General features: G+C 40.9%; 1 long non-coding RNA gene and 2 pseudogenes across 1 annotated transcript in view; 1 reads left to right on the plus strand and 2 right to left on the minus strand.

Annotated features, from left to right (window-relative positions):
* Positions 1-7,749: 7,749 nt before the first annotated feature.
* On the minus strand, positions 7,750-17,015 carry LOC105467261 (SURP and G-patch domain-containing protein 1-like; annotated as a pseudogene).
* The window catches only part of LOC139363773 (uncharacterized), a 162,291-nt gene continuing 151,319 nt past the window's right edge, over positions 16,413-27,384 (plus strand). The window contains exon 1 of the long non-coding RNA XR_011624698.1: positions 16,413-16,652. This is a non-coding gene — a long non-coding RNA (uncharacterized lncRNA). The remainder of the gene's footprint in view (positions 16,653-27,384) is intronic.
* Positions 20,883-21,417, minus strand: LOC105467262 (large ribosomal subunit protein uL5 pseudogene; annotated as a pseudogene).

The raw sequence follows: 27,384 nt of genomic DNA on the forward strand, positions 1-27,384 counted from the left end.
AGATGGATAGTGTGCAAAGATATTCTCATATTCTGTGGCTCATCTCTTCACTTAGTTGATTTTATCCTTTGCTGTGAAAAAGCTTTTTAATTTGATGTGATTCCATTCGTCTATTTTGCTTTGGTTGCCTATGCTTGTGAGGTATTGCTCAAGTAATCTTTGTCCTGAAGAGTTTTTCCAACATTTTCTTTTTTCTCTTTTCTTGCTCTAATATAACCTGGTGGCTTTTTTTTTTTTTTTCTTTTGCCAGAGTCTCACTTTTTTGCCCAGGCTGGAGTGCAGTGGCATGATCTCAGCTCACTGCAACCTCTGTCTCCCAGGTTCAAGTGATTCTTGTGCCTCAGCCTCCTGAGTACCTGGGATTACAGGCATGTGCCACTACGCTTGGCTAACTTCTGTATTTTTAGTAGAGATAGAGTTTTGCCATGTTGGTCAGATTGGTCTTAAACTCCTGACCTCAAGTGATCCGCCTGTGTTGGCCTCCCAAAGTGCTGGGATTACAGGTGTGAGCCACTGTGCCCGGCCCCCAAGTTTTCCTTTAGCAGTTTCATAGTTTGAAGTCTTAGACTTAAGTCTTTAATCTATTTTGATTTGAGTTTTGTATATTGTGAGGGAGAGGTTTTAGTTTCAGTCTTCCGCATATGGATATGCAGTTTTCCCAGCATTATTTATTGAAGAGATTCTCTTTCTGCCAATGAACGTTCTTGGCAACTTTGTCAAAAATGAGTTCGCTGTAGATGTATGGATTTGTTTTTGGGCTCTCTGTTCTGTTCTATTGGTCTATATGTTTGTTTTTAAGTGATTAGTATGCTGTTTTGGTTACTATAGCATTGTGATATAATTTGAAGTCAGGTCATGTGATCCTTCCAGTTTTGTTCTTTTTGCTCAGGACAGCATTAGCCATGCTAGGTCTTTTTTGGTTCTATCTGCATTTTAGGACTGTTTTTTTCTGTTTCTGTGAAGACTATCTTAGGTATTTTGATAGAGACTACATTGAATCTGTAGTTTCCTTTGAGTAGGATGGACATTTTAACAATATTGATTTTTCCAATACATGAACATTGGAAAGAAAATAACATTCTTTTCTTTCCAATTTTTTATGTCCTCTTCAATTTCTTTCATCAATATTTTATAGTTTTCACTGTAGAGATATTTAACTTATTTGGTTAAATCAACTCCTAGGTGCTTAATTTTATTTGTAGCTATTTTAAAAATGGGATTACTTCCTCAATTTCTGTTTTCAGATTGTTCACTGTTAGCATATAGAAATACTATGATTTTTGTATGTTGATCTTGTATTCTGCAACTTTACTGAATTTGTTGTTAGTTCTAATAGATTTTTGGTGGAGTCTTTAGTTTTTTCCAAATACAAGATCATGTCATCTGCAAACAAGGATAATTTTACTTCTTCCTTTGCAATTTGGATGCCTTCTTTCTCGTGTCTAATTGCTTTACCTAGGACTTCCAGTACTACGTTGAATAACAGTGGTGAAAGTGGGCATCCAGATCTAGAGGAAAGGCTTTCAGTTTTTTCCCCCATTCAGTATGATATATATGGCTTTGATTGTGTTAAGGTATGTTTCTTTTCTACTCAGTTTTTGAGGGTTTTTATCATGAAGGGATGTCAAATTTTATCAAATGTTAAATGCTTTTCAGCATTAATGTAAATGATCATATGGTTGTTGTCCTTCATCCTGTTGATATGATGTATCATGTTGATTGATTTGCATATGTTGAACCATCCTTGCATCCCAGGCATAAGTCCCACCTGGTAATTACAAACAATCATTTTAATATGTTGTTGAATTTGGTGTGCTTGGATTTTTTTTGAGGATTTTTGCATCAATGTTCATTAGACATTCTGGTCTGTAGTTTTCTTTTTTTTTGATGTGTCTTTGTCTGATTTTAGTATCAGGGAAATACTGACTTCATTCAATGAGTTTTAAAGTATTTCCTCCTCCTGTATTTTTTGGATTAGTTTGAGTAGGATTGATATTAGTTCTTCTTTAAATGTTTGATAAAACTCAGTAGCAATGCCATTGGGTCCTGGGCTTTTCTTTTTTGGCAGGTTTTTAATATGGCTTTGATCTTATCACTTGTTATTGGTATGTTCTTGTTTTGGATTTCTTCATGGTTCAATTGTGATAGATTGTATGTGTCTAGAAATTCATCATTTTTGCTGAGGTTTTCCAATTTATTGGCATATAGTTATTCATAGTAGCCTCTAATGATCTTCTGAATTTCTGCAATATTGGTTATAATGTCAACTTTTTTGATCCTTGATTTTCTTTATTTGGGTCTTTTTTTTTTTCTTAGTTTGCCTTTTGTTGCCATTGCTTTTGGTGTTTGAGACATGAAATCTTGGCCCATGTTTATGTCCTGAATGGTACTTTGTTCTTTTTGCTTAGGATTGTCTTGGCAATGCGGGCTCTTTTTTGGTTCCATGTGAACTTTAAAGTAGTTTTTTCCAATTCTGTGGAGAAAGTCATTGGTAGCTTGATGGGGATGGCGTTGAATCTATAAACTACCCTGGGCAGTATGGCCATTTTCACAATATTGATTCTTCCTATCCATGAGCATAGAATGTTCTTCCATTTGTTTGTGTCCTCTTTTATATCGTTGAGCAGTGGTTTGTAGTTCTCCTTGAAGAGATCCTTCACATCCCTTGTAAGTTGGATTTCTAGGTATTTTATTCTTTTTGAAGCAATTGTGAATGGGAGTTTACTCATGATTTGGCTCTCTGTTTGTCTGTTATTGGTGTATAAGAATGCTTGTGATTCTCAGTCCAAAATCTCCTTAAGCTGATAAGCAACTTCAGCAGAGTCTCAGAATTCAAAATCAATGTGCAAAAATCACAAGCATGGGGAAAGGATTCCTTATTTAATAAATGGTGCTGGGAAAACTGGCTAGCCATAGGTAGAAAGCTGAAACTGGATCCCTTCCTTACACCTTATACAAACATTAATTCAAGATGGATTAGAGACTTAAATGTAAGACCTAAAACCATAAAAACCCTAGAAGAAAACCTAGGCAATATCATTCAGGACATAGGCATGGGCAAGGACTTCATGTCTAAAACAGCAAAAGCAATGGCAACAAAAGTCAAAATAGACAAATGGGATCTAATTAAACTAAAGAGCTTCTGCACAGCAAAAGAAACCACCATCAGAGTGAACAGGCAACCTACAGAATGGGAGAAAATTTTTGCAATCTACTCATCTGACAAAGGGCTAATATCCAGAACTTACAAAGAACTCAAACAAATTTACAGGATAAAAACAAACAGCCCCATCAAAAAATGGGCCAAGAACATGAACAGACACTTCTCAAAAGAAGACATTTATGCCACCAACAGACACATGAAAAAATGCTCGTCATCACTGGCCATCAGAGAAATGCAAATCAAGACCACAATGAGATACCATCTCACACCAGTTAGAATGGTGATCATTAAAAAGTCAGGAAACAACAGGTGCTGGAGAGGATGTGGAGAAGTAGGAACAATTTTACACTGTTGGTGGGACTGTAAACTAGTTCAACCATTGTGGAAGACAGTGTGGCGATTCCTCAAGGATCTAGAACTAGAAATACCATTTGACCCAGTCATCCCATTACTGGGTATATACCCAAAGGATTATAAATCATGCTGCTATGAAGACACATGCACACGCATGTTTATTGCAGCACTATTCACAATAGCAAAGACTTGGAACCAACCCAAATGTCCATCAGAGATAGACTGGATTAAGAAAATGTGGCATATATACAACATGGAATACTATGCAGCCATAAAAAAGGATGAGTTCATGTCCTTTGTAGGGACATGGATGCAGCTGGAAACCATCATTCTCAGCAAACTATTGCAAGAACAGAAAACCAAACACCGCATGTTCTCACTTATAGGTGGGAACTGAACAATGAAAACACTTGGAAGCAGGAAGGGGAACATCACACACCAGGGCCTGTCATAGGGTGGGGGTCGGGGGGAGGGATAGCACTAGGAGATATACCTAATGTAAATGACGAGTTAATGGGTGCAGCACACCAACATGGCACATATATACATATGTAATAAACCTGCACATGGTGCACATGTACCCTAGAACTTCAAGTATAATAAAAAATTAAAATAAATAAATAAATGGAAAAAAAGAATGCTTGTGATTTTTGCACATTGATTTTGTATCCTGAGACTTTGCTGAAGTTGCTTATCAGCTGAAGGGGATTTTGGGCTGAGATGATGGGGTTTTCTGAATATACAATCATGTCATCTGCTAACAGGGACAATTTGACTTCCTATTTTCCTAATTGAATACCCTTTATTTCTTTCTCCTGCCTGATTGCCCTGGCCAGAACTATGTATTCCAATTTCTTTGTTAAATTTATCTGGTAGGATTGTGAATTTCTTCTTTGTGTTATCTTGAATTTCACTGAGGTTTCTCAAAACAGCTCTTTTGAATTCTTTTTCTGAAAGGCACATACCTCTGTCTTTCCACAATTTATCCCTGGTACCTTATGTTTGGTGAGGTCATGTTTTCCTGGATGGCCTTCATGCTTGTGAAAATACATCAGTTTCTGGGCATTTAAAATTAGGTATTTATTGTCATCTTCACAGTCTGGACTTGTTTGTAACTGTCATTCTTTGGAAGGCTTTTCAGGTATTTGAAGGGACTTGGGTGTTACGATCTAAGTTTTTAGTCACTGCAGCCATATCTGCATTAGGGGGCACCCCAAGCCCAGTAATGCTGTGGCTCTTGCAGACTTGTAGAGGAAGAGTCTTGATGGTCTTGGATAAGATCTGGATGAATTCTCTGATTTACCAGGCAGAGACTCTTCTCTTCCCTTACTTTCTCCTAAACAACTAGAATCTCTTTCCTGTGCTGAGCTGTCTGGAGCTGGAGGAGGGGTGACACAAGCACAACTGTAGCCACCATAGTTGGGACTGAATTGGGTCAGATGTGAAACCAGCAAAGCAGTGGGTCTTGCCCAATGCCCATGGTATCCATTGCCTGGCTACTGCCTGAGTTTGCTCAAAGCCCTAAGACTCTACAGCCAGTAGGTGGCAAATCTAGCCAGGCTTGAGTGCTTCCATTCAGGACAGCGAGCTTCCTCTATCTCTGGGCAGGTTCAGTGATGACATCTGTGACAAGGGCCTGGAGGTGGAAACCTTAGGAATCTACCTGATGCTCTCTTCTACTGAGGCTGTTCTGGCACCCATGCTGCAAGACAAAGTTCTTCTCACTCTTCCCTTCTCTTTCCATAAGCAGAGGAATCTCTCTCCATGGTCATCACCACCCCAGTCCTGTGGTGAGTACTCCCTGGCTACTGCTGATGGTTCACTCAAGGCCCAAGGGTTCTACTGTCAGCTTGTGGTCAATGCTGCCAGGCCTGTGCCTCTCCCTTCAGGGGGAGTGTGCTCCCCTCTGCCCCAGGGCAGGTCCAGAAATCTTGTCCAAGTGTCACAGCTTAGAATTGGGAGCCCCAAGAGGCTGTTTGTTGTTCTACCTCACTGTGGCCAAGCTGGTACCTAAGCTCAAGACAAAGTTTCCTTCACTCTTACTTTTTCTTTCCTAAAGCAAAAGGAGTCTCTCCCCTAGCTACCACAGCTGGGAATGTGCTGGGTCACACCTGAAGCCAGCACGTCTTTGAGTCTCACTCCAGCCCACGATGATTCCTGCCTACCATTGCTGATTATTCAGTGACCAAGGGCTCTTTTTTAAAACTTTCAAGTTTTGGGCATATAGGTGGTTTTTAGTTATATAGATAAGATCTTTATTGGTGATTTTCCAAGATTTTGGTGTACCTGTCATCGCAAACAGTGTACACTGTAGCCAATATGTAGTTTTTTTTTTTTTTTTTTTTTTTTGAGATAAGAGTTTCGCTCTGTCGCCCAGGCTGGCATGCAGTGGCACAATCTGCAACCTCTCCCTCCAGGGTTCAAGCGATTCTCCTTCCTCAGCCTCCCAAGTAGCTGGGACTACAGGCATGTGCCACTACGCCCAACTAATTTTTTGTATTTTTAGTAGAGATGGGGTTTCACTGTGTTAGCCAGGATGGTCTTGACCTCGTGATCCGCCTGCCTCGGCCTCCCGAAGTGCTGGGATTACAAGTGTGAGCCACTGCACCCGGCCACCAATATGTAGTTTTTATGCCTCACCAACCCCAACCCTTCTCCCTGAGTCCCTAAAGTCCATTATATCATTCTTATGCCTTTGCATTCTCATAGCTTAGCTTGCACTTATAAGTGAGAACATATGATATTTGGTTTTCTATTCCTGAGTTACTTCAGTTAGAAAATGGCCTCCGGCTCCATCCAAGCTGCTGCAAAGTCTATTATTTTATTCAGTTTTATGGCTGAGTAGCATCCCAAGGTGTATATGTACCACATTTTCTTTATCCACTTGTTGGTTGATGGGCATTTATGTTGGTTCCATATTTTTATAAGTGTGAATTATGCTGCTATAAATATGTATGTGCAGAGTCTTTTTCATGTAATCACTTTTCCTCTGGGTATTCAGTAGTGGGATTGCTGGATGATTGGTAGCTCTATTTTTAGATCTTTATCACCATAGTTTCCATAGTGGTTGTACTAGTTTACTTTCCCACTAGCAGTGTAAAAATGTTTCCTTTTCACAACATCCACACCAACATCTATTATTTCTTGATTTTTAAATTATGACCATTCTTGCAGGAATACGGTGATATTGCATGGTGGTTTTAATTTGCATTTCCCTTATAATTAGTGATGTTGAGCAGTTTTTTCCCATATGTTTGTTGGCTGTTGGTGTATTTTCTTTTGAGAATTGTCTATTTATGTCCTTTGCCCACTTTTTGATGAGATTATTTATTTCTTGCTGATGTGTTTGAGTTCTGTGCAGATTCTGGATATTAGTCCTTTGTCAGATGCATAGTTTGTGAATATTTTCTCCCACTCTGTGGGTTGTCTGTTTACTCTGCTGATTATTTCTTTTGCTGTGCAGAAGCTTTTTAGTTTAATTAGGTTCCATTTATTTATTTTTGGTTTTGCTGCATTTACTTTGACCAAGGGTTCTTTAGTCAGCAGGTAATGAATCCTGCAAAGACTAGATACTTCCCTTCAAGAAGTGGGTTCCCTTCTGGCCCAGGATGTGTCTAGAAATGTCTGGGACCTAGGGCCTAGAATGGGGACCTTGGGGCTCTGCCTGGTGCCCTATCCTACTGAGGCTGCACAGGTACCCAAGTTGCAAGACAAAGTCCTCTTTACTCGTCCCTCTCCTGTTCTCAAGTGCAAGGAAGGATCCCCTCCTGGAGCTGTGAGGTGTGCTGGCTAGGGTTGGGGGAGGGGTGGTGCAAGCACTTCCTTGGCTACCCTGGCTGGTGGCTCACTAGGTCACATGCCCCTAAGTCTAATGGCTGCAAGCCCAGCATAACATTAGCGCTTCCCAGGAATGGAACACAGGTTTCAGCCTCTGGGATGGGTAATTCCCCTCTGGCGTGGGCTGGTCTAAATGCTCCCTCTGTGAGTGCCAACTGAGTGCTGCAAAGTGTTACTTTCCACAGTGACAGGGCAGTGCTGAGTCCTAATGCAAAGTCACACAATCACTGCACTCTCTCTCCCCCAAGCACACAGATTCTCTCTTGTACAAGGAGGCAACTCCTGAGGGATGGGAGAGGGGTGGCACTGGTGATTCAAGACTGTCTTTCCTACCCTCATCAATGCCTCTTTCAGTAATATGAAGTTAGAACCAGATATTGTGATTGCTCACCTGATTTTGCTTTTCGTGAAGATGCTTTTTTTTTTGTGTGTGTGGATAGTTGTTCAATTTGGTGTTCCTATGGGGAGGACAATTGGTGGGAGCTTCTGTTCAGCCATCTTCTTCCCCTATGAAAAATTAAATAAAAAAATAGTTTTCCATATTTTTCCTGAGTCTTTTTAAATTTCATAATTTAATTTTTAAATATTTGATTCATCTAGAATTTACTGAGTGGTAGGTCTAGCTTTGCTTTTTTTCTTAACAGCTAGGTGTTTGAAACAACCATTTAAAAAACAAATCTAATTTAATTAGCTTGATTTAACCATTCTACAATGTGTACATATATCAAAACATTATGTATATCATAAATACATACATTTTTGTCAATTAAAACCATTAAAAAGAAAAAAGAAAAGAAAACAACTGTCGATTTCCTCCATTAGTTTGAAATGCCATCCTGGTGTTACATACTAAATTTCCATATATACTTATGTCTTTTATTTTGGTACAGCACGTTCCCAATTTTGTAAAGAAAATTTATTTCCTTTTGTATAGAAAAAACAGAGGAAAAATACATCATCATGTTTATATAAAATAAATGAAGCAGACCCTTGATGGTGAGCCTAACTGTGCTGGCCTATGTTGTTTTCCTAGTGTTTTAACCTATTATTTCTGTGGCAGATTCTGAAACCAACAGAAAATTGATATCAGATGATGCTTTAGTCCTTAGGGCCCTTGGTTGAAAGTAAAACATAACCGTCTTAAACTTAATGGCATAAATTTTGTAAATTCTCTGCATACTGTCACTTCCGACAGGTCAGTATGTAGTGAAATACTTCAACATGATGAAACCAGTGCAACATTCAAGTTAGTTGGAATACACTCACTTTCCTTAGTTAAATCTCACATTATTTGAAAATGTTAGTTTATTACTAAAAAATCCATGCTAGCCTACAAGGCAAATAATAGCCTACTAAATATAACAGAGCCCAAACATCCCTATAATTCTACAAATTAATGGTTTCATGCATAGAGAACCCCTACCATGGTCAAGGAATCCAAATTAGTTATTTTTGCATGCCTTTCTAAAACTGAGTCCTTGAGGAGGCAACAGAAATTAGTGATGTTGAGCACTAGTAGTACTAATCCCACTGACAACCCTCCTATTTTAAAAATAATTGAGTACTTCTTCAGTTTTCTGTGTGGCACTGAAAGTTCACAGCTCTTTAAATACTTATGTAATGCCATTCTTGGGGGGATCTTTAAGAGTTAGCCTTCCTACTTCCCAAACACCACAAAAGAACTAAGCCACTAAATAAACAGTAACAGAAGTAACATCCTATGGCTTTACAGAGTGGCTTCTTTAGAATTGAGGCTAGGTAATATTCTAATTCATTTTTTTGCTGAGCAGCGATAGTTGTTGAGGTAACTCAATATTCTCGTCCATTTAATGAACTCTGTTTTCACCGGCAAATACAACAGGACCAAAACCAGATCATCAGCCCAGTGGTTCCCCTGTAAACTCCTTGGCTAGGAGATGAGATAATTAACTGGATCTCTTTTCACACAAAAAACAGCTTCTATTTTGGAGAGGTGAATTTGTTCAGCAGATCTTGTTTGCTTTTTGTACCAGGTTTGATGGAGTCAAACTCCAATTACCCATGAATATTTCTCAGTTGGAGATATGATGGTTCCTTATGATTTTGCCAAAGGAAGCGTCTTCAATTACCTTACTATCATAAATATTAAGAGGAATGTACATATTGACTTTTTGCCCATCTAATTCATTTGGGTGTCCTGTTGGGCCAACTGATAACTTGTCAGTAGGCTATCTTTCAAATTCTTTAAATGTTGAACGGAGAAATGTCAAGTCTTATTTAAATCTTTCCAAATACATTCCCTCAAACTATATCTTTCATGGTTGTTGGTAAAGAATAATTAGATGGGATTGAAAGTTGTATACACTCTTCTAAAGATAGGCTATATACAGCATTTCAGTTATCTACTGCTATGTAACAAACTAGCGAAAAGCGTGGTGAATCAAAACAGTTAATTACTATTTCACAGTTCTGTACATTGATCTTGTTTATCTCTGCAATTTTCACTTTCTTTCATGCAGTTGCAGGCAGAGAGTGGCACTAGAGTCATCCGAAGTTCAACTGGGCTGGACATTCAACATGGCTGCTTCCCTTGAATGTCTGGAGCCTCACTGTGGTTGGCTGGAACAGTTGGCCACTGGCCAGGTGAATCTCTGGTCAAATTTATGAAATAGGAGAAATGGTTACCTCCATCTTTAGGAAATTTATTCTTATCTGGGTGTGATTTCAAGCCTCCCTCCAAGTTTTACGCACTTGTAAGCCAACTACTTTATAAGGTCTGAGACACCTTTTAAGCAGATTGGAAGACAGGAACTCTAATAACATGCAATGTCTTTTCTTGTTGCTTAGAAGGGTATGCACAAATTTTTACTAATACTCCAAACTCAAGCCTTTGGCACAATGTTCTTCAATGTTTAGAAATTTGTATTTGTTTCATTAAAAATTAAGAAAATTTTCTTATGAGCTCCAGATGAGCTTACCCTTTAAAACATTTCTAAAAATAAGAAGCATGTCTTAATTGTTCCTTTGATATACTGTTGGAAATTAGATTGTAACTGTGTAGAACTTATTTTTTTCATATTCAGTTATTTTTCTTAATTGTCTAAACTTTTGCTTGCAAGGAACCATATGTATACAAATTACTTGTTTTTTCCAGATCTTGAAATCTAGGTTATTTTTACTATTTTAAACCCATTAAAATTTTTTTAAGTGTTACCGAAGAGTATCCTGTGGTTTTCACTGTAATTTTTTTTTCCAGGACACAAATTAATTGACACCTGGAGGAATTTAAAAAAAATAGATATAAATATGCTATGTTATAATTCAGTATAAGTTTAGTATCCAATCTCTTGCCTGACTGCTGGAGTTGAGACATAAATCTTCTTCTGCATCAGTGCTTCTCCAGATTCAGACTGGAATGTACACTATTAGCTCTCTTGCTCTTACTCCTTTGAACTATACCCCCGGCTTTCCTGGGTCTCCAGGTTGCAGTGGGACTTCACAGGATTTCTCAGACTCCATAATCAATTCAGCAACACTGAATCTAAACCAGATACGGCAATTTCAGCACTTAAGTCAGACCCCGGGGTTGGCACGCCAGGATCAAAACTGAGATGCACTTCTGAAATCGTCTTTGTTAAGAAGTTGAGGTGCCTGTGGAAGCTCAAGCCAACAGGAGATATCTAGCAAGTGTGCTGCTATTTGAACCTTAAGCCTTTATGGGAATTGTGTTGGAGGTTTACATTTGAATGAATGTAGCTGTTAGGGAGCAGAGCTGAAACACTGTTGGATGAAAACACACAGGGAAGATTGAGGAGAGCAACAGGAAGTCAGCATTTTAGAGATATTTGGAAGTTGAGAAGCCTTCAACGTTCACCGAGGAGGACTTGTCAGAAATGAAAAAATTGGGAGAGTAGGGTGTCTCTGGAGCCAGGAGAACAGAACGATGGTTTTTACACTGTGCTCCCCAAAGTCCCACTAGGGGTTACCACATTTTGTAATAGCAGAGAGGAGTAAATAGATGTGAGTCTACACCTCTCACTAAAATCAGAGCTCTGAATACACTAAAAAATCACTCCAGTGACTTTCACCTTTGATTGCAAGTATAAAAGATGAAGAAAATTTTATTCACTAGACCTTATCTTAGGAGAAAACTGCCTGATTTCGGGAAGAGAGACAAATCTCAAAATCATGCTCCAACAAAATAAGATGCTTAGTGAACTACTAAGCAGGAGAAAAAGAGATAAATTGTTTTGTTTCTGAAAAGAAAGAAGAAAAGAAAGAATGAACAAAGAATAAAGGGAGAAAAATGGGTAGCAAAAGAAAAGGCAGATCTTATGATGTGATTCTATGATTCAGATATAGTCAATAATGTTTCTACACATACAAATCTTTTTCTTTAAATAAATAACTGATGAAGGTTCTGAATTTTATGTTGTGCTAACATAGAGCAAAATAGAGATTTGTGCTAATATAGAGCACAAATTTTATGTAGTATACAGAGCAGATATTTGGAGAAAGTCCCATGATTATGTAATATTTGGGAATTCTAAGAGATCATGAAGAGGTTTTAAATTTTCACAGGCCAATGTATTTGAAATAGGACTTTTTATAGTAGCTCTGACCAGTAGAAATCTAATATGAGCCACAAAACACAAGCCACATATGTAATTTTAAATGTTATAGTTGTCACATATAGTTTACATGCCCCAACATTACAATCTTCACACTTGAATGATTTTTTTTCTAATATGCTTCACCTTAGTGGATGACCACCACTATTCTTAAAATTAAGTAAATTATATACCTGGGAGAATTTACTGTCTCCTTCACTCATCCCACACCATCTTCATAAATTAACGAATCCTCCCAAATACTTTTTAAATTTACCCCCTGTGGTAGACACAATAATGGCCCACCAAAGATGTCCACATCTTAATCCCTGAAGCCTGTGAATATATTTCCTTAGATGGCAAGAAAAGACTTTGTAGGTGTGATTACGTTGAAACTCTCGAGATAAGGAGGTTATTCTGGATTATCTGGATGAGCCGAACCCAATGTAATCACAAGGGTCTTTGTAAGAGGGAAGTGGAAGTATCACAGACAGAGAAGGTGATGTGACAACAGAGAGAGAAGGCAGAGGGACTCAAGGAAGAGGACTTGAGCCAAGGAATGCAGGAAAACTGGAAAAAACATTGAAATAGATTTACTCCCCTAAAGTAACAAGAATAAACACAGCTCTGCTGACATTTGGGGTTTAGCCTTATAGATCCATTTCAGACTTCTGACTTCCAGAACTAGGACACCTAGGTGTGATAAGGTGGGGAAGAGGTAGAGATTGCTTTTTTGCATGCCTAGTGTTTGCTTCCATGTAAGAGCTACATTAAAAAAATACTCCTGGCCTCCTTCTAGAACAGCAGTGTCTTAATCTTATTGGCACACCTGGATGATACCAAATTATTCTTTTAAGGAAATCAATATATCACTAAAAATGCATAGAGAAACATCTGGCAATAACATTTCAGGGCTGTGGAGCTACAGTATAAGTACATATGTGTTGGTATGCACACACCTGACTTTTATGTTTGGAACTGAAGCCAGCCATCTTCCCTAGGACAAATCTTTAATCTGCTAAAGAAACACAAGAACATGATTTACTTTCAGCTAGCCATTTATAATGATCCAGTTTTCTTCACTTGATCAAAGGAATATAATCTAATACTTGAAAAATGGGGTCAAAACAGCATTCCGAGGAAAATATTTACGCAAATATTTATAATTGTGTAAGAAGAATCATTCTTTTTAAAATTCAAACTGTGTTTTAACTTTAGAAGTCTTTACTAGATCTTAAAATCACAATTAAATATTTGAGACTCTATGTAACCCCCCAAATAAAAATAGTATATTAGTTGCTTTAAACAGTATTCATCACTTTCACTTTTTATGTTATAATAAACTTACGTATATAAAAATTTAAATGTACAGCACATGTAGTTGTGTGTGTGTGTAGCATTGTAAAAATATGAGGAAAAATTTTACTTAGTATAAAAACATGCATATATAAGTGTGCAGGAGAGTTTTTGAATTAAAACCTGCTTTACATAATACCATTTTGAATGAAAATTATGGATATTGATTCTCTGATTAAAGGAACGCTGTCTTCTCAAAGAAAAAAAAAAGTTTCGTGTCATGGCTGGTTTCGAATCACCTGGCAGGAAGGATTTTTTTGTAAGAATTAGGCTGCACGTTTTACATTTGGGCTGATCATGCCACCTTTGCTGCCATCTGGCTTGATGTGATATCCAGCATATCTAATTCCAGCACCTAGAAGTTTAAAGTGCTTTCTTTCTAAAGAAAAATAATGCTCCATCTACATCTATAGGTTTGTGAGATGGGGGAGCACATGTGACAAGAAACATTTCCCAAAGAAAGATTGAAAAATTCCAAGGACTTATTCCTAAATTAGGTTCTAATGATCACTCTCCTTTTCCCATTCATCTATGAGATTTTTCCCAGACTTGAGCACTTTGGTTAAAAAAAAAAAAAAAAAAAGCCCAACTAAACAACTATGTTGTTCTAAAGACTTGCTAGCTATTCTTTTCTGTGGCCAATATTTCCTTGGTCACCACATCAGTGCAAGCATGATTTAACTGACAGGTAAAATAGTAATATTTATAAAGACTCTATGTGTAGAGGATAAGACATTGATAGTACACCAATGATTTTGAACATAGACTCTGGAGAGAGCTAGATGCTAATTTTGACTCCTTAACTTAACCATCTGACCTTGAACTAGTTACTTAGTCTCTAGACCTCAATTTCCTCATCTGCAGAATGTGAATAATGAATGTTCTTGTGCAAATTAAATATGTATACAGTAGATATTGTCATTTGTTCCTTCAGATCCACTGTCCACCTGCTACTCCTTAGTCCCCCTCCCAAGGAGGCTGACCTGCATGGACCACTAGAGGCTCCCTTGTCCTTTGCTTTTTTTTGGTTTAGCCAATAGGGTGCCCAGAGAGAAGATGAGAGGGAGGGCTGAGAATGAAGTTGGGGATTTATTCTGAATGCTTGCCCTGCAGCATTGCCTTAGGCTGTCACTATTCCTTCCCAGAAGCTTTCTAGGTGACTCTCTCCTTCTGTGTTCTGGAAAACTACTCCCTACCCTCTTCCCTTCAGGCTTAAGGACAGGTATTGCCTGCTATTACTAGCTCCAGGGCACAGCATCATCTCTACAACCTGCCACATCTTTGCAAATAATCCCTTTATTAAACTTTCCTAAGAAGATCCCAATTTAACCATGTCTCCTTGTTTTTGTTTTTCTGGGATGTTGATTGGTACAATATGTGTTTACCATACTGCCTTGCACAAAATAAATGTCCAACACAGTGATATTTATCATTAAGAAGACTGAAAGCATGTAATCATTCTTACAATAGCTGTACAACTGGTATGCTGAACAAGTGTGGTGCTTGGATTGTGACAAAAACACAGCCTAAATAAAAATAATCTTACCACTATGTGTTTAAACTTCATTTGGTGATGATAATTTTCTCTCCGTGGAGGAAAACTAGAAGTCCCATGATTACTCATTCTTTTTTTTTTTTTTTGGATGAGCACTGGGACTTTATTACACAGCACGGCACTTGTGACAACGGGAGGGGTGGGCAGAAATACAGGCCGAAACATTCCACGGTCCAGGGACGGCTGGTCACTCAGAAAGTGTGTGTTTCCAGAACACTCAGTAGTACAGACCCTCTGAGGTTGTTCCGGGGGGTTGGGCCGGAAGCGGTAGGCGGGCATCATCCTCTTGCGGAAGGCCTAGTACTCGTTGTACTCCTTGGAGAGAGCGGCCGGCTGGTCAATGCGGAAGCCGGCGCCAGCCACTGCGGTGGTGCCCTTGTTGACCGGATTCTTGATGCCCTGGCTCTCCGAGCCCAGCCCCTCGCCCTCCTTCCAGCCCATATTCATCAGCATCTGGTAGCCGATATTCTCCTCCGTCAGTTTGAACTCCTCGTACTCCGAGTAGTCAGGCTCGCGGCCCTCCTTGAAGGTCTCCCTAAACTTCTCCAGCTTGTCTGGAGGCAGGAAGTCTGGGATGAAGTGCTTGCCCCGGCCCATCTTCGTCAGCTGGTCGGCCCATTACCTCATGTTGTTCATCTCCATGCGCTGCAGCTGGTGCTCCCAGGTGACCAACTCGCTGTTCACCTCTTCGTCGCTGTGGTAGCCGTGCTGGTGCTGCTGCACCGCCTTCTCCCACAGCAGCTGCATGTCCTGCAAGGCCTGCTTTTGCTGCAGGATCATGTCGTACATCTGATGCATCTCCTGCTGGTCCTTCAGCTGCTGCTTCTGGGAGCCCGATAGCTCCGTGAGACCCACTAGACCCACGGACTTCCAGTTCTCATAGCCGAGCCCCTTGAGGTCCTGAACTGACAGAGGTGAGGGAGAGTCAGCCACGTCCCTCTGCACCAGCTCAGCAGGTGAGAGCTCTACTTTGTTCTCTTCAGGCCTCCACCGGCTCTTCGGCTTCCTTTTCACGGTGGCTGCGGAGGCTGGCTTCCCGGGGGCGCCTGGAGCAGGGATGATGGGGGGCACAGGCGAGGACGAGGCGGGGCAGGTGATTGTCGGGGGCGAAGGCCCTGACAGGGCCTCAGGAGGGGACCTGCGCTTCAGGCCGGGGTCGGGTGCCGTGAGGGTGCCTGTGGAGCCGGCCTTGGCTTTCCGGAACTCCTCCAGCTTCTGTTAGTAGCAGTTGGACCCTTGGCTGTTGGGCTCGTACAGAAAGCTGAACGCCTGGGTTTTCGCGGTTGTTCTGGAGGGCGATGGTTTCCACCTCGGGATCCCCGCCCGCCCGTTATGAACCTGGCCAACTTTTCTGCAAGGTTCTTGACCTCTTCGTCCTCTGGGGGTGAAACTTTCCGAGAGGCTGCCTGCAACTTCCGCGCTTCCTTTCTTATCTCAGCCACCTCCTTTCTGTAGTAGAGGAATTGCCTGCTATTCTTACCGTGCAAAAATGGAAACGCCGGGTTATCCCTGTAGTCCTCCATAGTCGCTTTTTCTAACTCGGGGCCTGCTTCTGCCACAAATCGGCCAGTTTCTCTATCACTTTCTGAGTCTCAACTCCCTCTGGGGGTGAAACTTTGATCTCCAGCCACTGCTCCTAGTCCTCCTCCTCATCCTCGCCGTGGGACTGGAAGACACTCGGGCGGTGAGCCACGGGCAGTTGCTTGGCGTGCGAGTAGCTCTTCACTGGCCTGGCGGGTTGGCCAGCCCTAGGCCTGTCCACCTGCTGATGAGGAGGGACCTCTTCCCGGCGCGGGAGGTAGGCATGCTGGGAGGGGCACTGGGCGCGCTGGCATTGGGGGTGGGGGGCATCTGTGCTGGTCTGTGCCTTCTGCAACTTCAGAAATTGCTGCAGGAAGCTACCGTCGTTGGCCAACTTGTTTGAAACGCAGGAAGAGTTGTGTGCATTTGTGATTTCACCAGGATATGCGGGCTGTGGGCTGACCACCTGATTCTGCTTGACTTTCTGTTCCATTTTGGCTTCAATTTCCCCTTTCTTCTGAGCGATGAGCTCTTCCTGGTGAAGGATGTTCATGTTCATTTTTTCAGATTTAGGGGGAGAAACCCCAAACCACCGGTTAGCCTTTCCTGCAACATCCCGGTTGTCCATCTTGAGACTCATCCAATCCCACAATCTCTCTACTCAGTCTTATGTGACAATCCTACAGTCACTTTAAGACATGAACACACTCACAATTCAGTAATTAGAATGTCCTGACCATGGGATAACATCTGACCTTGGTCGCCTCTTCTCCTGTATCCCAGGTTGTACCCTGCTCCAGGCTGCTGCCTGCTGTAGGGACAGGGTGAGTTCCTGGCTGTCCTTCATCTCATCTTCCTATCTCACAAACTGCTGTCTTGGAACTGCCAGTGTTAAGGGTAGGAGAGAGCAGAGGTGTAGGGGAGGGCACTGCTTGGCTAGGAAGCTTCAACTTCTCTGGACATATGGATGTTAGTTAAAGCTGATGCTCCAGGGTGGGCCTGGAGATGATGAAGCTGATGCTTCTCTCCTGGGTTCTTCTTGAGCTCTTCAGAGGTTTCTTACTGGGCCCTTTCTTACGCAGTTCCCTGGACTCAGATGGATTGCTTCCTGGGCATCCACCACACACCTCAGCCTCTTTCTGCTCTTCCTTCTTGCAAATAGTCCTGTTGACTAAGAAGGAGGAAAACCTCTCCCCGACACTCTCTCCCTCCTGACACACACCTGATGTGAAACGCAAAGCATTGTTTGGCTCAGGCCCGATGCAGTAGTGGTCTCTTGGCTTCTCCATCCAAGCAGTTAATGAGCTTCCAGACTTCTTAGTCCCCAACCCACTTGAGCTTCATCAGGCCAAGTCAGGCACCAGTCTTCCATGTCTCCAATAGCAGGGAGCACATTTCTAAGCTGTTGCAGGGGTTCCCAGAGATTCCCCAACTAGGTCTGGGAACAGAAGGCAGTATACTTCAACCCATCCTCTAAAGTATTAGAGATGAGGAGAGAAGAGCCCTCTCTGAAGAGATCTTGTTACCGTATCCTCAACCTACCAGCATCTCCAATCTCTTTTATGTCCTTGACTGGACTGAGGGATCCAAGAGTCAGAAACAAGTTCTGGTAGGGCTCTTACTTGGTACAGCTGAATAAGATGAGTATTTGGTGTATGATGTCTATCACATCAGCCTCATTGCAGAAACACATCTTTTACGATATTAGCCAACATAGTTTAGTGTTTTTTTTTGTTTTTTTTTTTTTTTTTTAGAACAAAACCTTAATAATTGGGATGTGGCTAGAAGAAGAGAGTTTTTTGATTAGTAGTTTGATGATGGTATTTATATTATTTTTCTTCTGCCTACATTTGTCTTTTTTTTCTATGAATTTGAACCTAGGATAGAGAGCTAGAACAAGGGCCAAAGTGGGGAGTGATAATACTACAAGCATCTAGAATGACTGATATTGACATCTGGTGCTAGATGCTGTAGGGGAGGCATAGACAGAGGGAGGGGGCATCCTGCACTCTGGGATTTATAATGCAAAGAGAGAATCTCTTATAATGTAAAGGGAGATACTTACAAAGTAGAAGGGAATCAGTGACTTGATTGTGGTAATGGTTGCACAACTCTGTGAACATACTAAGAACCATTGGATTAGTCACTTTAAATGGGTGCATTGTATGATATATAAATTATATCTCAATAAAGCTGTTAAAAAAGAAAAGTAAGACAAAGTGGGAACTAAGAGAAAAGAAAGGGTTCATTCAATCTGGAGAGTCTGGGGCCAGAGCACACTATTGTTATGTGAGTCTTTAGGTCACAGAAGATCAAAAGAAGAGGTTGATTTAAAACACGGCTCTTTTTGTGGGATCAGTGTGTAGCTCAGCTGATAAAAGAGACTTCCCTGAAACCCCTTTAAGCCTGCAAGCACCATCTCTGCATTTTTTTTCTCTAGTGCATAAACAATGATGGAAAAGGGCCTGTCTTTTCTTACAGCTGGATGTGGCAAGCAGCTATTTCGCCTTATAGACTGGTAAAAAGTGGAACTGAGACCACAGATACGATGATTGTGGAGTCTGTTTGCCCTCCTAGGCTGTCAGTAGAAGAAGCAGGGTGCTAGAGAGAATGAGGGGATAAGACATAGAGCAGTTCAGAGCTCTTAGCATTCTTTGAAGGTGATGTTAAATGTTCCAGGAAACTGAATGCTTTTAGAGAGAGATGGAAGGGTGCATCTGTTAAGAATTAAAGTGAAGAGGTCTGACTCATCTGTGTCTCACATGAAATTTAAAAACTTTTTCCTTTATTATGTAAATTTTAAAACATACACAAAATAGGGAGAATAGAATAATAACTTCCCATATAGCCATTGCTGTGAGAGGAGGGTTCCATAACTTGTTGAAATAACTACACTTTGCCTTATCCTTTTACTCTGCAAAAATAATATTCAAAAAAATGTAATGACACTGAAACAGAAATGTACTATTTAGTATTCTGGCATAGATGTCCATTTTAATTTCAGATTATGATAAAATCACATGTGCAATTTTTTTTTGTTATTCAGTTTGAAAACATAATGTCTTTGATAAATCTGATTGAATGGGTAGCTTTATTCTTCCATTCATATATTAAAAAGTTTTGGCTGGGCGCGGTGGCTCACGCCTGTAATTCCAGCACTTTGGGAGGCCAAGTCGGGCAGATCACGAGGTCAGGAGTTCGAGACCAGCTTGGCCAACATGGTGAAACCCCATCTATACGAAAAAATACAAAAATTAGCCAGGCATGGTGGCACGTGCCTGTAATCCCAGCTATTCAGGAGGTGAGGCAGGAGAATTGCTTGAACCCGGGAGGCAGAGGTTCCAGTGAGCTGAGATTGCACCACTGCATTCCAGCCTCGGCAACAGAGCAAGACTCCATCTCAAAAAAAAAAAAAAAAAAAAAAAAGGTTTTAAGCACATGGAATTAAATATATCATTCTCAAATCTTACAACACTTGATTTGCATTAGACCACAGGTTTAATTGCATCAAAGGGCAAACAAGTGATATACTTAGACTTCCCATTTTATCAGCATATAATATCTTTTCTAAATTATTCAGCAGTTGATTCCCCAGATTTCTTCATTCGTTTTTCCTTTTGCTTCCCTGTGAACTTTTAACTTCAGTCATTCATTCATCAAAGAAGAACTTTATCAAGAAGGAGAAGTAAAGCAAAACAATCTATTTTGCCCCTCTGCCATTCTTTTTGTTGTTGTTGTTGTTTTTTGTTTTTGAGACAAGATCCTGCTGTATTGCCCAGGCTGGAGTGCAGTGGTGTGATCATGGCTCACTGCAGCCTTGACTTCCTGGGCTCAAGTGATCTTCCCACCTCAGCCTCCCAAAGTGCTGATATTGCAGGCATGAGCCACCTTGCTCAGCTATTTTGTCACTCTTTATCATCTTTAGGAAAATATCTGGAAGAACTAGTAATTAAATCTCCAAAAGGCACTAATCTATAGCAATTTTGCCTCTCACCTCAAGTGGGAGTTTGGAGTTGTCCATGAGAATTAATCCCTGTTAGGGAGGATGATCAACAGGTCAGTGTTAGGGAGCAACATCAGGAGTCTGGAGGGCAAAGACAATGGGATTCCCAGGGTTTACCCCCTTGCAACAGGACCCAGTGGACAGATGGAGAATGAGAACCTAGCGAGCACTCCTCTTTGTCCACCCTCTCATCACCCCCAGGTAAGGAACTGAAGGTTCTAGCACGGAAGTCGAGGCTGAACTGTGGTTACATAGTTTGAGTCAATACAGCAGTTGCAGGACCATGATAGTGGACTCAGGCCTCAAACCTGAAACCAGGTCTACATTGGCAGATTATTTCTAAATGTCATGAGTCAGTGGAATGAGGCTTTCTCTGATTCCTTAGAAGGGTGGCAAGGCAGAGCATGATTTTCTGTGCCCTGCAAATAAAGTCTAAGAAAGGCTGAGCTTTCTGGTTCTCTTTTTTTCACCAAAAACTTTTTATTGGCCTTTTGGGTAGAAACGGGTTTATTTGTCAGGAAGGATGATTCCATCATACTTATGCTCGAAGCAACGCATGGTCTCCTCTTTGCTGAGTCTGTGTTTGGCCCCAATGCAGCCTGTTCTGTGCTTCTTGTCTGTGATGCTGAAACCTGGCCTACCCAGCACCACACAGAAGTCCAGGCCATAGATACCAATGCTTGGGTCATATATGATACCCAAATCGATCTGTTCCTGGATCCCAAAACCAAAGTTTCTAGTATCTGAGAAGTTATTTTTTCTTAACTCATACTTCTGCACCTTTGGATCCCTCTCCAAGATTTCTTCTGCCTTGAACCCTTGAACTGTGCAGTGAATAGCAATCTTTTCATTTCTCTGCATGCCAAAGGATCTGATTGTATCTAGCTCTGCAAAACACAGGGGTCTGCCCTGTGAGCTGCTCCAACACCTTGGCTGCTCAGGTCACTCTGTCTCCACTCTCCTCAACACAGATGTTGAGGCAGAGCTTTCAGATGTGAAGTTTCCACATGGGGTTGTCCTTTTTGCCTTGATCTGCCATGATGGAGAACAGGAAGAGCTCTGGTTCTCTTAAAAGAACTTTGGCAAACATCAAATGGGATATATTTTGGGGAGCTTCAGAAGCTCTACATCAGTCTCTGATTCGGCAAGAAATATCTATATATGAAAAACCTGTAAATAAAATTTGCAGTTCATTCAACTTCAATGCAGCAAATTATATCCTTGATATTTGGAAAATCCTAAAGATGTTTGAAAAGCAGTCTATTAGTGGGATAGCCATTCAATTCTAGAGTCTTTTAGTAATAAGATTGTATTTGAATGGGGCTACCTGTAGGGTAATGACATAATCCTCATTGCAAAATATAAGCAACTGCAGAGGCAAGAGCTGCCATCAAGAATTATATGCTCCTAAGAGTGCCAAGTGCTTTAAATTTTTTCTTCCTTTTACAGTGACACAGAAAGAGAGAAATCTCTTTTAATATCTCCATGAAATATTAAAATGTTGTCAGGGTCTTCAAAAAGCCCCCAAAAATCTGTGCTTTCAGAAGTATGTTAGCCATAGTACTCAGAATCACATAGCTACCACCATGGTGTTCCCATAGACTGGCCACATACCCTTTAAGTGGAGAGAGAATGTGGCCAGAAGTGTTACTTCTTTTGGTTGCTGGAAATGAAAATGAGAACAATCTTACAATTTCAGAATTAGTCAGCAGGAGCCCACTTTTTTCCTAAGCATTTCTTTATTTGTGGATTTTCAGAATGGTACAATTTAGAGATTCAAATATGAAGCCTTGCTTTCTCTACCGGAGAAAGGAAAAGATACACCTATATCCTGCTGTATATAATCTCCTTCAGAGGAGATTTCAGCTTTTTTTTTTTTTTTTTTTTTTTTTACCTATAAGAAACATATATATATATATTTTTTAAAAATTTATTTATTATTATTATACTTTAAGTTGTAGGGTACATGTGCATAACGTGCAGGTTTGTTACATATGTATACTTGTGCCATGTTGGTGTGCTGCACCCATCAACTCATCATTTACATCAGGTATAACTCCCAATGCAATCCCTCCCCCCTCCCCCCTCCCCATGATAGGCCCCGGTGTGTGATGTTCCCCTTCCTGAGTCCAAGTGATCTCATTGTTCAGTTCCCACCTATGAGTGAGAACATGCGGTGTTTGGTTTTCTGTTCTTGTGATAGTTTGCTAAGAATGATAGTTTCCAGCTGCATCCATGTCCCTACAAAGGACACAAACTCATCCTTTTTGGTGGCTGCATAGTATTCCATGGTGTATATGTGCCACATTTTCTTAATCCAATCTGTCACTGATGGACATTTGGGTTGATTCCAAGTCTTTGCTATTGTGAATAGTGCTGCAATAAACATACGTGTGCACGTGTCTTTATAGCAGCATAATTTATAATCCTTTGGGTATATCCCCAGTAATGGGATGGCTGGGTCATATGGTACATCTAGTTCTAGATCCTTGAGGAATCGCCACACTGTTTTCCATAATGGTTGAACTAGTTTACAATCCCACCAACAGTGTAAAAGTGTTCCTATTTCTCCACATGCTCTCCAGCACCTGTTGTTTCCTGACTTTTTAATGATCGCCATTCTAACTGGTGTGAGATGGTATCTCATTGTGGTTTTGATTTGCATTTCTCTGATGGCCAGTGATGATGAGCATTTTTTCATGTGTCTGTTGGCTGTATGAATGTCTTCTTTTGAGAAATGTCTGTTCATATCCTTTGCCCACTTTTTGATGGGGTTGTTTGTTTTTTTCTTGTAAATTTGTTTGAGTTCTTTGTAGGTTCTGGATATTAGCCCTTTGTCAGATGAGTAGATTGCAAAAGTTTTCTCCCATTCTGTAGGTTGCCTGTTCACTCTGATGGTAGTTTCTTTTGCTGTGCAGAAGCTCTTTAGTTTAATGAGATCCCATTTGTCAATTTTGGCTTTTGCTGCCGTTGCTTTTGGTGTTTTAGACATGAAGTCTTTCCCCATGCCTATGTCCTGAATGGTACTACCTAGGTTTTCCTCTAGGATTTTTATGGTATTAGGTCTAACATTTAAGTCTCTAATCCATCTTGAATTAATTTTCGTATAAGGAGTAAGGAAAGGATCCAGTTTCAGCTTTCTACTTATGGCTAGCCAATTTTCCCAGCACCATTTATTAAATAGGGAATCCTTTCCCCATTTCTTGTTTCTCTCAGGTTTGTCAAAGATCAGATGGCTGTAGATGTGTGGTATTATTTCTGAGGACTCTGTTCTGTTCCATTGGTCTATATCTCTGTTTTGGTACCAGTACCATGCTGTTTTGGTTACTGTAGCCTTGTAGTATAGTTTGAAGTCAGGTAGCGTGATGCCTCCAGCTTTGTTCTTTTGACTTAGGATTGTCTTGGAGATGCGGGCTCTTTTGTGGTTCCATATGAACTTTAAAGCAGTTTTTTCCAATTCTGTGAAGAAACTCATTGGTAGCTTGATGGGGATGGCATTGAATCTATAAATTACCTTGGGCAGTATGGCCATTTTCACGATAGAGATTTCAGCTTTATAGATAAGTCAGAATCTCCTTTTCCTTTCCAGAGTTCGATTTCCACAATACACAATAATTTTAGGGCCTGAAAAAAATGACAATGTCCTCTCTTTCCTGAAGCACTTTTTGTAGTGGAAGACCTTTTTTACTATAATATTTTGTAAGTGTGGGCTTGGGAGAGAGAAAAAGAAGGCAGAGAAAAAAAAATCTAAGTAATTGTTCAGAATGTGTCACTTATCATTATTTTCAAATACAAGTCCTGTCCTTGGAGCTGTTCTCTTTTTTCACTGATTTCCTAGAAACATATGAAAAAGAAGATGAGCCTGCTTATATAGTTTAAAGTTTCTTATTTCATTTTTCATATCCTGCTGCAGATCACACCCACCGTTTCTCCAGGGTGGTGTTTGAACAGATATCCTCTGTTTAATATGTGCTCCATTGTCATTGTTGAGAAGACAATGATTCCCGTGTCTTCTGCATCCAGGTGACACAGGGCAGATTGAATGCATCACCAAACAATGCACATCTCCTTTTCTATGATCATTTATTGTTGGAGAAGGAAGATACTTATTTTTATATTTGAGGGAACTGATGTCCAGAGCTGAAAAGTGATACAGTTAGAGGTCAATGGCTAGTTTGCAGTACAGTCAGAATGACTGCAATGACTGCCCAGATATCTTGACCCTTTGTTTAGTGCTTATTTCCCCATCTTGTATCCATAAGCCTCTTTAGTGGCACACTTTTATTTGCTCTATCTACCTGAGGCTCTGGGTTCTCATATTGAGGACCTGCTTCCTGCCTTGGCAGAAAGCCTGCCCTGACCTGCTCTTCTGTCAAAGCCTCCTGGCAATCTCCTTGCCTCTGGCTACATGCAGTAGCTTCCTTAAACATCTCTGTGGCTTCCCAATCAACCTCTAGTTCTGGTGCTATTTGTGACCCCTCTTCAATCTGCCTTATTCCCAAATTACTGCTTTGCTTTAGAATTTTTTGTTTTTCTTCTGAGATGGAGTCTCACTTTGTTGCCCAGTCTGGAGCGCATTGGCCCTATCTCGGCTCACTGCAACCTCCACCTCCTGGGTTCAAGTGATTATCCTGCCTCAGTCTCCCAGGTAGCTGGGATTAGAGGCGTGTGCCACCATGCCCTGCTAATTTTTGTGTTTTTAGCAGAGACGGGGTTTCACCATGTTGACCAGGCTGGTCTCAAACTCCTGACCTCAGGTGATCTCACCTCCTTGGTCTCCCAAAGTGCTGGGATTACAGGTGTGAGCCACCACCCCCTGCCTTTGCTTTAGCTTTGACATGTGGAGGGGAAGGAGGGGACACCTATCCTCTTCCTTATGCAACTAGGAATCTTCTCCTCAAGCTTTCTCTTCCCAGGAGTGGAGAGTGTTTGAGTCTCTTCTGCTCCTCTCTACCTCAGCGCTCAATTCTCCCCAGGGAGAAGGAGGGGTGGAGCTAATTGATCAGGCAATTTTACTAGCGAGTGTGATCAATATGCCTTGTGGTGGGGAAACTGGCTCTGTCCTGCCTCTCTTTGACCTGAGGTGCTGTACCTGCCTCTCTTTGACCTGAGGTGCCGTGGGCCTGCTCACATCTCCGGCCTCTTTTTTTTTTTTTTTTGTCTCCTCTGTCACTCACCCAGGCTGGAGTGCAGTGGTACGATCTTGGCTCACTGCAAGCTCCACCTCCCGGGTTCATACTATTCTCCCACCTCAGCATCCCAAGTAGCTGGGACTACAGGCACCTGCCACCTCGCCCGGCTAATTTTTTTGTATTTTTAGTAGAGACAAGGTTTCACCGTGTTAGCCAGGATGGTCTTGATCTCCTGACCTTGTGATCTGCCCGCCTTGGCCTCCCAAAGTGCTGGGATTACGGTTGTGAGCCGCCATACCTGGCCATCTCTGGCCTCTTAATTTAACTCTCTAACTGCAGTGTTCTCCAGGTGTTCACCCATGCAGCAGGATGCTGTCTTCCTTGAAGCTGGCTGAGTAAGTAGATTTGGTGTGCTCTACAGACTGCATTCCCCATAGTTTGGACCAAGATTTAGGAAGAGTCAGGAGCATTATTTTATCCCAAGGTTTAAAATGTATTCTTCCTCACAGCTGACAGTTGGGCCCTGTGTGTTGGAAGTTATTAGGTGCTGGCCCAGCCATTAATACAGCTGACACTGTGATTCCTGTTTGGCCATCCATTCTTTGTAGGACTTCTCCATTAGTTAGAACTTTTGTGGGTAGAAAAGTAAGCTTTAGACTCCCAAGTGTCAAAGATCTGCAATGTTGGGTTGTTTCTCCTGGTTACCTGGTTGTCGGAGGATGAATTGCCTGTCTCCTGTACAATTTTTGGTCTGTCATTAGCTCCCATTTCACTACTCAATTCACATTAATCAAAAACCATTTTGAAAAAATTGATTTAACAAGGAAAATAAATGATGTTTACTTAATACTTTTATACACTCTTTATCATACTAGCTGTTGCATTCAGATTGTCTATTACCTGTAACAACATAGTGAAGGGATATTAATATACCCATTTTAGATAAAAAAAAACTTAGGCCCAGAGGGGGAAAGTCTCAAAAGGTCATTCAGAGCCACTCAAGATATCCCCATTTGTCCAGTAGCTATTATGTGCCAGGCATAGACCTAAATGTTTTACAGAGAGTATTTTGTTTATTATTTACCACCTCAAGTGTTGCCAGGGAGACATTATAATCTCTGAGAAATTAACAACTTGCCAAGGAACATATATCAAAGGAAGGATGGAGAGAGAACTGGAATTCACATCTTTCTGGCTCTAAAACTGCAAGTTCTTCCTAACATTTCAGGGTGCTTTCCCTTTACAAGTGCTCATTTTTCAACTAGATTTTTGAACTGTTAGGGAGACAAGTTTATTGTTTCAGGCCTGCACAGAATTGATAGTAGCAGTTAGAGTTCAGTTTCTCTCTCTGCCTTCCCATCAACTTCTCTCCCATTTCTGGGAATGGGGACAGAGAATTTAGAAAATTTATAGGTATACAATGTAATTTTGTTTGGAAAAACCTTTAGATGATTGAAATCTCTTTAAAAAACTGTACCTTCACCTTTCAGATTTCTGCCCAATGACAAGAACTATGGCTGGCTGTGTGCTCTTAGAGTAAGCGCTAGCTTTCATATTCCTGGCACATGGCCCTGGTTTGGTACTTCCTGGTGTCTTGTCCCAATTACGGGCTCCTCTGCCACTTACAACCCTCTGGTGAAAGACCAGGTCACTTCCCAAGAAGCAAATTATTTGATTAAGCAAGTATTTATGTAAAATTTGTAATATACACATGTAGAAAAATATCAAATTACTAGCTGCACAAGTTTTGCCTTTTCTTTTTGCATTTTGTAATTTGTTTGATTGTCAAACTTGGAGGAGATAAAATGGACAGTAGCAACATTTCCTTTGGAAGAAAGATTTCTGAAGAGCTTATAAGGAGGTAAATTTGAGTG

This window comes from Macaca nemestrina, chromosome 6, assembly GCF_043159975.1.
Source record: "Macaca nemestrina isolate mMacNem1 chromosome 6, mMacNem.hap1, whole genome shotgun sequence".
Classification (NCBI taxonomy): Eukaryota; Metazoa; Chordata; class Mammalia; order Primates; family Cercopithecidae; genus Macaca; species Macaca nemestrina.